Here is an 11,739-nt window from a genome sequence, read left to right as displayed (position 1 = left end):
GGTTTTGATCATTACAGTCATGTGACTTTGGACATACTGGTTTTTTTTCAAAACCTCTCAGAGTCTCTGTTTTCTCATTTGTGTAGAGGGGTTACTAATGGAATCCATTTAGAATGCTTTGCATGTGTATATTAAATAATACATGCAAAGTGCTTATCATAACACAGAGAACATATTAAGTATCTGATATGTTATCTATTGTTTTGTTCATTTTCATTCATTTCTTTCAGGAGAGACTGACATATTTGTTAAGATTATTTGAGATAATATAAAGATAGATTAGATAGGGAGGGGGCTTACTGCTTAATAGGAGAGATAAGATTTACAGACAAAAATTTATAATAGAAGATAAAGAGTAGTCAGGGTTTTCAGTCAGGCATAGATAAAGTTCTATGGTCATTAAGAAAAAAGATAAATTTCTTTTATGTGTATAATTGGAAATGGCTTTGAGGAAATTATGGATTATTTCAAAAATAAACATGCCAGAAAAAAAACAACCAAATACTTGCTATCCTTCAGTCACTCTGGGAGGCTGTATATTTATGAAGTGATTCTTCAGTTAATAGTCAAATTACATTTGGGAGTAGGGCTTTGGGGAGGAAATTACAGTTAGATGATGTCATGAGGATGAAGCCCAAGTCAGCTAGGATTAGTGCCCTTGTAAGAAGAGTCAGCTGGGCGTGGTGGCTCATGCCTGTAACCCTAACATTTTGGTAGGCCAAGGTGGGTGCATCCCCTGAGGTTGGGGGCTCAAGATCAGCCTGGCCAACATGGAGAAACCCCATCTCTACTAAAAATACAAAAAATCAGCCGGGCATAGTAGCAGTTGCCTGTAATTCCAGCTGCTTGGGAGACTGAAGCAGGAGAATTGCTTGAATCCAGGTGGTGGAGGTTGCAGTGAGCTGAGATCGCACCACTGCACTTCAGCCTGGGCAACAGGGCAAGGCTCTGTCTCAAAAAAAGAAAAAAGAAGAGTCACCAGAGAGCTTGCTCCTCCCTGCGGTTGGTAACTGCCCCCAGAGTCATTGACACAGTCACTCAGGAGATCACTTTCCCAAATGCATTTTAGAAGGGTGTGGCAGATTCATGATGCAGAAGGGAGGAGAGAAGGCAAGAGGTGAAGGAGACAGCACATGCAGAGGTACAGAGTGGTGACTGAAACCACATGCTATGTTGGGAGACTTCCAAACAAGTCTAGAGGGTTGGCACTTAGAGATGAAGAAGACATCTTCTGGTGAGTTTGAGTGGTCCTTCCTGACCTACCTAGCAGATACACTAAGTTAGAACTGATGCCAGTGGATTATTTAGGGTATTGCTCAGGGAAAAATTGGGAAGGGGCATAGAGAAAGATTGAAAGGACCCGGGAATGAGTATGGGTAGGTCCGTGAGAGCTCATGTCACTCCGAGATCTCTGCTTGAATTTTACCTTAAAGGCAGTGGGGACTGGGAACTGGGTTTTCACGTGGGTGATGAGACATCATGCTGAACAGAAGTGCTGCTAGACATTCTTGCATTTTATCCTTTTTTTAAAAGGAAATGTTTTAATCATTTCAAAATTAAATATGATCTTTGTTGTAGTGTTTTTTAATTAAAACTATCAGATTAAGGAAGTTTCTTTCTTTCTACTCTGGGTTTAGTGATTTTTTTTTATTCATGAATGGCTATGACATTTAATTTTTGGCTTCAATTGAGTTTCACCATTTTTCTTTTTTAATATATTAATGTAAGAATTTATATAGATATATTTTCTAATGTCAAATCAACTGACATCATGACTAACTTGGTCATGATGCATTTCTTTTAAACATTGCTGGATCAGGTTTGCTAGTGTTTTGTTTAGGACATTTGAATCTGTATTCTTGAGAGAAATTGGCATCTCATTTTCTCTCCTTTGGACTGTCCTTCACTGGTTTACATTATGACAGTAATAGCGTCATAAAATAAGTCATAAAATAAGTTTGGGAGGATTACATACTTTCCTCTGAAAGAATTTTATAGGATTGGAATATATTCCTTAGAGATGGCATTTTTCCACACTGGTTAGATACTGTGATGTTTTCTTGGTGGAAATTTTTTAAATTCAGGGTTCAATATATGTAGTGATTATAGAATTATTATTCTTTCTTGAGTCAATTTTGGTTAGATTTTTAATTTTTTTTTTTTTTTGAGACAGGGTCTTGCTCTGTCACTTAGGCTTGTATGCAGTGACACAATCATGGCTTACTGCAGCCTTGACCTCCCAGGTTCAAGCAATCCTCCCACCTCAGCCTCCAATGTAGCTGAGACTACAGGTACTACCACATGTGGCTAATTTTTTAAATTATTTGTAGAGATGAGGTCTCCCTATGTTGCCCAGGCCAGTCTTGAACTCCTGGTCTCAAGCAAGCCTCCCACCTCAGCTTTCCAAAAGGCTGGAATTACAGGTATGAACCATGATGCTGGGCCTAGATTTTTTCCTGTGGATGTGTGCATTTTATTTATGTTCAAAATCATTTACTTAAATTATTATTTATAGTATGCTTACTTTTCTTTTAAATTTCTGATGTTTCTTCTAAATTTTTATAATTTCATCCTCCTTTGTATCTCAAAAATTCTTAATTTGTGCTTTATTTTCTTGTTTCCCTTAATCAATTTATCCAGGGTATTTTGTGTGTGTACATGTGTTTGTTTTTCAAATTTTGAAGACCCAACTTTTGTCTTTGTTTATATACCCTATTGTATCTGTTTTCTATTTCATTTATTTCTGTCCTCATCTTTATTACTTATTTTATTTTGATTTTAGTTGAGTTTATTCTGGGTTTCTTATGCCCAAAAGATGCAATCATATGTTGAGAGAAATGGCGATCAAACTTATTAAATTTTCAGTGGGATGAGTGACATGCTCCCCTTACCATCACCCACCAAAAAATACTGAGAACTATTCCAAAGAAGTACATTTAGGGTATGTTTTTAGGATTTAGATTGACTGGAATTCAGATCTATGAAGTTTGCGGTACATTAAATACTTTTGTTTCTCCATTTGTAAAATAACAGTCAAAACAATTACACCTCATAGGGTCTTGTGGCATATACATGAAATAATCCATCTGCCATGCTTAATGCATAGTAGCCCTCACAATAGGACCTCAGTATACAGTGACGATTTTTACTGGTATATGGATAAGATAATAAGGAATTATGTGATGACAGCCAACTGAGAGTAACAGACAGTAAGTGCTATAGTGTTGAAAAGTGGAACACAACTGTTGGCTGGAATAATCAAAGAAGTATTCTGGAAGAATCTAAAATAAACTTAATGTTGGTAAAAGGGAGAAGCACTGGGACAGGCAGACAAATGGGCATAGCATAAGACACAAGAAAAAAGAACAAATCACCTTGAGATGGGATCATCCTTTCAAATACCATCCTTTGCATTACTTACATTATAAGTACATTTTGTAATTTACTAATACACTGTCATTCTCAAGTTCTTAATCTATGTTATCTTTGTCTCCCCTACAAATCCATTTTTTAAAATAAATGACGACAGAACCCTCATCTTTTATTTTTTCTGTGGTCCTCCACAGCATTTAGTATTCTACTCTACATACAATGAGCACTTCAATACAATCAATGCATATTGTATGAGTAAGTCCTCACTTCTGGGAGTGTGACCTCTGTCTTACTTTCAACACTTATTCTTCTCATAATGAGGGTGACTGTAGAATACCTAGTGACTATCAGGTGAAAAAACTACAAGAAAATTGTAGGGGGATAATTTGGAATCAGTCCACAGAGGAAATAATAAAACGTTCTGAAGTTAATGGGCAATCCCTTGGAAATGTTTTTGATAAGACACCTCTTCAAAGCAAAAGAGAGAGCCCTCTTTTCTCATAGATGGTGGAAAAGTACATCAATCAAGCTATTCTAGACACTAAAGGGGCCTCTGGCCAGGATTCGTGTTTTCTTTCCCAGCATGGAGTCAGATGGATAAACCTTACTTAAACTATGAGAAAGAACAACTTAGTAAGGAATTGGGAATGTCATTTATTATTTAGGAAATATCTGTTACAAAAACCCAAATTACATATTGTGTTAGTCTGATCTCATGCTGCTATAAGGACATGCCTGAGACTGACTGGGTAATTTATAAAGGAAAGAGGTTTAATTGACTCACCTTTCTGCAGGGTTGGGGAGGCCTCAGGAAACTTACGATCATGGCAAACAGGGAAGCAAACACATCCTTCCTCACATGGCAGTAGCAAGGAGAAGAATCAGTGTCTAGCGAGGGGCTTAGATCTCATAAGAACTAACTCACTATCATTAAAACAGAATGGGGGAAACTGCCCCAATGATTCAATTATCTCCACCTGGTTTCTCCCACGACATGCGGGGATTACAGAAACTACAATTCAAGATAAATTTGGGTAGGGACACAGCCAAGCCATATCACATATTTAACTTAAATTGGATCAATATTTAATGGATACCTAGTTGCCAGCTATCTTGTTGGTTCTTGAAGAGACAATGGTGAGTAAGAATGGTTTATATCCTTAAAGATCTTACACCAAAGAGAGAAGGAAACACACAAGTATGCATACCAGGATATAAAGTCAGGCTGTGCCAAACGCAAACATAGATAAACAGAGTACTATAAAAGTAGTGGATAGCGGATATTAATTTTGAGTTGGAGTCAAGGAAGGTACCCCAGAAGAGGTAATACTAGAGATAATTCATGAAGTACCAGTGGAATTTAAACATACTTGAGGCTAGGGAATTTTAAATACCTGGAAAGTGGAATGCTTGTGGAACGGAACACAGGCTGACAGAATTGTAATTTAGGGTGGATGGGAGACTGGTAGAGTCAACTGTTAGCTATATAATTCTGAATAAGATTTGGGAGGTCAAGTGTCAGGAGGGCTGACTGGTCTAAGGCACCAGACTAAAGCTTAAGATTTGGGAGGTCATGAGAAGCACAGAGGAGGTTAGACATGAGAATCACTATAAGGTCATATATGGCAAAAGTTGACAACCAGTTGAATGCTACAGGTGGAAGCAATGAAAGAATCAATGATGAATGAACTTTTAGCTGAGGAAAAGCAGTAAAATAATGATGTTTACACCTGTAATAAGAAATCAGACACAAGAAAAAATTTAGACATAGGGTCGACATATTGAAGATGAGATGTGAGTTAAATGTGGCTATAGAGGCCGCATTGGGAAATACAGGTTGTGAATACATGCGATACTGGAAAGGAAAAAGGCTTATTAGACTAGTACAAAGAAAGTTAGGATGGGTGAAAATTAGGTTACATTTTACATGGAAGGAAAGGAAATTGATAGAATTTGACACAAAGAGCCTTAACTACAAGCTATACCTCAACGACTTCCAAATGTATGTCTTTAAACAGACCCTTTTCTTAGAATCATAGGCTGTATATTTATGTAAATTATCATCATCATTACTTGGTTATAGGGTAAGAATTTCAAACTTAACATTTTCAAAACAGATTCATGATTGACATTATATTATTGTGAGTGTATAAAAATTCAACTGATTTATGTGTGCTAACTTCTTATCCTGCTACTTTACTGAATTTATTAGTTCTAGCAATTTTTAGTGGTGCCTTTAGGGTTTTCTACTAATCAGATCATATCACCAGTGAACAGAAATGATTTTACTCTTTCTTTCCAATTTGGATGACTTTTTCTTCCCTGCTTAATAGTCTGGCTAGAACTTTCAGTACTATGTTGAATAGAAGTGGCACAATCTTGGCTCACTGCAACCTCTGCCTCCTAGCTTCAAGCAATTCTCCTGCCTCAGCCTCCCAAGTAGCTGGGACTACAGGTGCACGCCACCACACTCAGCTAATTTTTGTATTTTTAGTAGAGATGGGGTTTCACCATGTTGGCCAGGGTGGTCCTGATCTCTTGACCTCATGATCCACCCGCCTCAGCCTCCCAAAGTGCTGGGATTACAGGCGTGAGCCACCGCACCCAGACAAATCTTTTTTTTTTTTTTTTTCCATTGAGACTTAGCTTCTCAGGAATGGGTGACTAAACTAGTCAGATAATAACGAAGCTGTTGGGACATAAGGATGATGTTACAGTAAGGTGTCTGAGAATATTGATGAGTTGTTTAGGTTGGTCAGGAAGGTGAGAGAGGATAGGAAGCTACAAAGGTCTGGAGGTTTGAAGGGGCACATGCAGGGTGCGAGTGAAAATGAAATCCAGGTGGAAGATACTGGTTTGTAAACCAAAGATAAATTTCTAAGCCCCCCAACCAACTGAATGGACCCCTTTTTGCAAAAGCTTGAAAAAAGAAGAAGCCTGAAAAATTAGTTCAGTCCATGACAGGAATTAGGGGTCAAATATACAGCAACTTCCTTTTGGAGTTTAGACACAACTGACCAACATTAACATTAAAACAGATATCTTAAAACGAACAAAACAGACTTTTGTAGCAATAAGACACTGAGTTCCAACCTGACTCTGGTTTAGGATCACGTGACAGATGGTAGGCCCTGAAGAAAATAAAAGTATTTTACCCCAAAACATATTTCTTTGACATATTCTGAAATGACCCTGCAAATTATCTCTTGTGGGGGAAATATGCATTCTGTAAGAATCTCCTTCCTTTACCGGTCTTTTCCAGAGAGTCTGACACATTTAAGGTCTGATAAGAGACATTCGCTATCTCTTCTCTCTGAAACTTGCTACCTGGAGGCTTCATCTACATGACAAGAACCCTGGCTTCCACAACTGCCTTGTCTAAACACAAGCATTTTTCTATACTGAATTCAATTATTCAAGCAGAGCTTAACTCTTTCAACCAATTGCCAATCAGGAAATCTTCTAAGCCACCTATGACCTGGAAGCCCCCTGTCCACCCCTATCCCCCCACCTACTTTTAGATATCCAACTTTTCTGGGCCAAACCAATATATACCTTAAATATATTAATTTATGTGTTTGTCTGTAATTTCTGTCTCCCTAAAATGTATAAAACCAAGCTGTAACCCAACCACCTTGGGCACATGTGCTCAGGACCTCCTAAGAGTGTGTCACTGACCTTGCCAAGTGAACCCTAACCTTGGCAAAATAAACCTCTAAATTGATTGAGACATGTCTCAGATACATTTTGGGTTATATGGCTAAATTTTTAAATTTATCTGGTTTACTTCCAAAGATCTGAAAAGATCTTAGTGATGGCTTGGCTTGAGCTCCTCGTTCTGTCACTGAAAAAGTTACGGCCTGAAGAGGTGACCTGACTCTCCAGCATCCCGCAGTTAAAATGAGGGCCACCCGAATACAGCTCAAGTCCCCAGTCACAGATGAAAAGCAAGTCTTCCACTGGGCTCTTCTCTCACCCAACTTTCTTCAAAATGAGTCCTGGCTACTGTCACTCCTGCTCCTCTCCAGATTTGTTTGTTTGTTTGTTTGTTTGTTTTAAACCAACCTCAAAATTCTCAGTGACAAGAGAAGAAAAACGTCTAAACTAGAACCCTGCACTGTTTGCTCTGCAGTTCAGTAAGTTTTGGCTTCAAATCATTTGGAAGTTTGTTTCTGAGACAAGATACAGTGTAACTGCCTCCAGGCTCTTAGCTTGCCAGCAGGAGGACAGTCTCTAGCTGACAGGATCCTCTATCCCCTGCTGTTTGGATTGCTAACCAGGTTGTCTGACAGCAGGGTACCTTCCAGTTTCATCAGGGACAGTGGGCTCTAGATCAACATTCATCATTCACCAGCCTTTCCACTCAGACTGGGAAAAATCTCATGGCCATGTTGGCTGTTGGTTCAGCTGGGACTAGGAGAGAGGCAGTGATGACTCACCTGGGCGAAGGCTGCACAGGAGTCCTATGGATTCAGTGTGGTTTCTGGAAACAGGTCTGTATGGTGAGCTGGGAGACCTGCATTCTAGTCCTCCTCTACTGTCTACTCAGCACATGTGAATAAAGTCACGTCATCTTGCTAAGCCTTGGTTTAGTCATCTACAGAGTAAAGTGTCAGAAGAAATAATTTTGTAGGGTTTACTCCTGTTCAAAAATCTGGAATCACATGGAAAAAGACTGGCATTTTTTATGTGAGGACCTGTGTGATGAAACATGAGTGAAATGGAGTGTCCTAGGAAATTCCTGTCAACTGCTGGTTATCAATCATACTGATCATTATTATGCAAAGTGTGTTCAGAATGAACTCATGATAGCCAATGCCAGAATTCCAGCTTTTGCAGGGGATCCAAGCACCATGCCCAGGAATAGGCTGGGTCTTTTCATGTAAAGCAGAGAGAGGCAGGGAGGCCTGAGGCAGGATAGTCAGTAAGCAAACTAGAAAGACCTTGATTCTGGGGAAGAAGCATCTGCTGATTGCTCTGGATTTTACTGGTGATGAATTGCTTTGGGTCCACAGATGTTAATTGTAGCCAGAAAAAGACCAGAAAGCTGCAATAGCATGATATATTAGGAAAAACACATGATTGGGAATGGAGCAGAACTGGAGTCAAATCCTGTTCTGGAACTAACTATTCATCCTTTCTGAATCTAAATTCTGTCATTGTAACTCAGGGATAATTATATTTTTGCATGGGTTTTATGAGGATTAGAGACAAAGTACGCAAAACGTTTGTCACATGGTAAACATTTGCTAAATGTTATGCAATTTTATCAATGAGGTGTGGGAAAGGGACAAAAATTTAAGCCCAAAGAGTAGCACAGGTACAATGTGATTTTGCCAGACTCAGACCTTCTAAGGTTACATCTAGATCTGTGTGTGGTTTTGCAATGAGGTCCTTGACACAGCCATATGTGAGGCGTAATTTCTCAGAAAGCCCGGGTGGCAGCCATGGGAAGATGCACAGTTATGTCTCTGAGCTTCCATTTGGGACTAAAGAAAATCTGGACTCCAAAATTTCTACAGAAGAGCCCTAAGGATGGAAATTTAGTAAGAAATGGGATCTAAGAAATTGCCATTAAGTGTGCACATAAATTTATGAATTATTAGAAAGTATTAATTGTCCATATGAAGGAAGAGAAGACACAGATTGAATAAGGGTGGGGAGGCAAGGCCCTCTCCTCACTGTAAACAACAAATAAAATTCTAAGACCCCCCAACCATCTGAAAGAACTTCTTCCTAAGCCAAGGCTCTTTTAAAATTTAACCTGAAAGACTGTTTCAGGTCATCATGGGAAGTGGGGTTGGATATGATGCCTCATTATACCTCTCCAGGATTAACATCAACACAGACTTTAAGTCTGATAGAAACATTTTACAACCTCTTCTCCCTGAAGCCCTACTACCTGAAGGCTTCCTCTGCAAATAAGAACTTGAGTCTCCACAATCCTTTATCTTACCCCAGAATTTCCTTCATTTTTGTTTTTTTTTTTTTTTTTTTTTTTTTTTTTTTGAGGAGTTTCGCTCTTGTCCCCTAGGCTGGAATGCAATGGCATGATCTCCACTCAGGGCAACCTCCACCTCCTGGGTTCAAGCAATTCTCCTGCCTCAGCCTCCCAAGAGGCTGGGATTACAGGTGCCCACCACCATGCCTGGCTAATTTTTATATGTTTAGTAGAGATGGGGTTTCGCCACGCTGGCTAGGATAGTCTCGAACTTTAATCATGAAAAAGAAACGCTATAGGCCAAATTCTAATAAGGGTAAATGCATGCATATCTATAAAGCTTGATTTTTGGCTTCAATATCCCTCTACCCCATACATATGCACACACACAATATACACACACACACACACACACACAATACACACATCCTCATTAGAAACAGGACTAAAAACTAGAAGGCAACGAAGTTGCCATTGGTTCTCCACTTATATATCATTTATTTAATAAGCATAAATATAGAAGAAATAAACGTAACTTCAAGCAAAGATGGGCTGAGAATAGATAGAAGCAAGCCTCCCTAAGTACAGTTAACTGCAGTGACAAAAACAATTACGTTAAATGTAATACCTAGATTAAATGAATTAAATATTTACTAAGTGTTTTTATGGAGATTCAGAGTTAAAAGTTAGTGTTCTTAATCTCAATGAGCTCTAGTCCAATATGCAGCTCAACTGTATGCATTCATCGTGGTTTTATGCCAATAACCTACTGCAGAGACTTAAGGAGCAAAGGATGTGGTTAGATTATTCTATCTACTTAATAGATAAGTGTCCTTGAGCGAGTGAGACAGAGCTTCAAATCTTGGTGTCTTATCTATAATAGAAAGGTAATAATACCTACTCACTGGATTGTAGTGAGGATCAAATGAGTTAAGGTAAGTAAAAGAGCTCCATGAACTTTAAGAAGCCCACACAAATGCTAATTGTTGCTATTTTCTTCTCGCTTAAGGGTACACTTGGCTCTCCTGATGAAGCTTTTAAGAGAAAGGCAAAGTTGACCCTGGACCTTCAAAAAACTGTTCTTTCAGGTACAAACTACAAATCATGATTTTGAACTTCAAAAAAAAGAAGGGTGGGCCGGGCGCGGTGGCTCAAGCCTGTAATCCCAGCACTTTGGGAGGCCGAGATGGGCGGATCACGAGGTCAGGAGATCGAGACCATCCTGGCTAACATGGTGAAACTCCATCTCTACTAAAAAATACAAAAAACTAGCCGGGCGAGGTGGCGGGCGCCTGTAGTCCCAGCTACTCGGGAGGCTGAGGCAGGAGAATGACGTGAACCGGGGAGACGGAGCTTGCAGTGAGCTGAGATCCGGCCACTGCACTCCAGCCTGGGCGACAGAGAGAGACTCCGTCTCAAAAAAAAAAAAAAAAAAAAAAAGGATAACTTTCAAAAATACCCAGTTTTGAAACACTGTCTATTCTCCTTCATTCATTCATCTCCCAATGTCAGTCCATGCCATATCCCAAACTTTAGTCCCTTCTTAACCCTTCCTGATGACAATTTTCTTTCTCCTTTCATTTTCCTTCCCTCTCAAGGCAAAACCTCAGAGGGGAGAATTGGCTGCTAGGGATCCTCTACAGAGACCTTGAAGAACATGGCAATTATGAAACTTCAACAAGAAAAGATGTAAGCTGATCTTTAAAAAAAAATACTGTCAGGAATTTTGTAGAAATGACTTTAATATAATAACTGCTTCTTTGACTTATGTTTTGTCTGGCAGTGAAAAGAAAAATATTTATGAAAGCATGCCTGTGTCCTAAAATTGGGGACACAAATTTAAATGACTGAAGGCACTTCAGGAGTGGAGGCAAGGATGGTGAAACCAGGCCCTGTACCAAGCAGGAGAGCATGAACCTGCTAAAGAGAGCTACTGCTTCTCATTTCCAGTCAACTCATCTGAAATGGAATTGAGACTCCATTGCAGCCACAGCGATTGATCTGGATTTTTTTTAAATTTCCTCATTTTTACATATTGCCAATTAATTAATTAGTTAAGAAGAAATGTAAATGTTCAACCATGCTGTGTACTCAGGAAATACCTTTATAAGATATCATGGACCTACATTTTGGACCAAAGGAGCTAGAGAAAAAGGATAGAAATTCATCAGATCCAGCATCACTACTGGATATTTAAATAATCCAGGCCGGGCACGGTGGCTCACCCCTGTAATGCCAGCACTTTGGGAGGTCGAGGGGGGCAGATCATGAGGTCAGGAGATCGAGACCATCCTTGCTAACATGGTGAAACCCTGTCTCTACTAAAAATACAAAAAATTAGTCGGGAGTGGTGACGGGCGCCTGTAGTCCCAGCTACTAGTGAGGCTGAGGCAGGAGAATGGTGTGAACCCCGGAGGCAGAGCATG

At 39.4% G+C, this 11,739-nt stretch overlaps 1 long non-coding RNA gene across 1 annotated transcript; it reads left to right on the top strand.

The window, feature by feature from the left end:
* Positions 1-1,148: 1,148 nt before the first annotated feature.
* LOC117092283 lies at positions 1,149-11,391 on the top strand. The gene is made up of 3 exons (XR_004440714.1): positions 1,149-1,234; positions 10,323-10,401; positions 10,912-11,391. It is a non-coding gene; the product is annotated as an uncharacterized LOC117092283 (long non-coding RNA).
* Positions 11,392-11,739: the final 348 nt, after the last annotated feature.

This window comes from Trachypithecus francoisi, unplaced genomic scaffold (genome assembly GCF_009764315.1).
Source record: "Trachypithecus francoisi isolate TF-2019V2 unplaced genomic scaffold, Tfra_2.0 Contig01440, whole genome shotgun sequence".
Taxonomy (NCBI): Eukaryota; Metazoa; Chordata; class Mammalia; order Primates; family Cercopithecidae; genus Trachypithecus; species Trachypithecus francoisi.
Note: the sequence above shows the minus strand (reverse complement) of the source record. Positions and strands in the feature narration are given on the sequence as shown.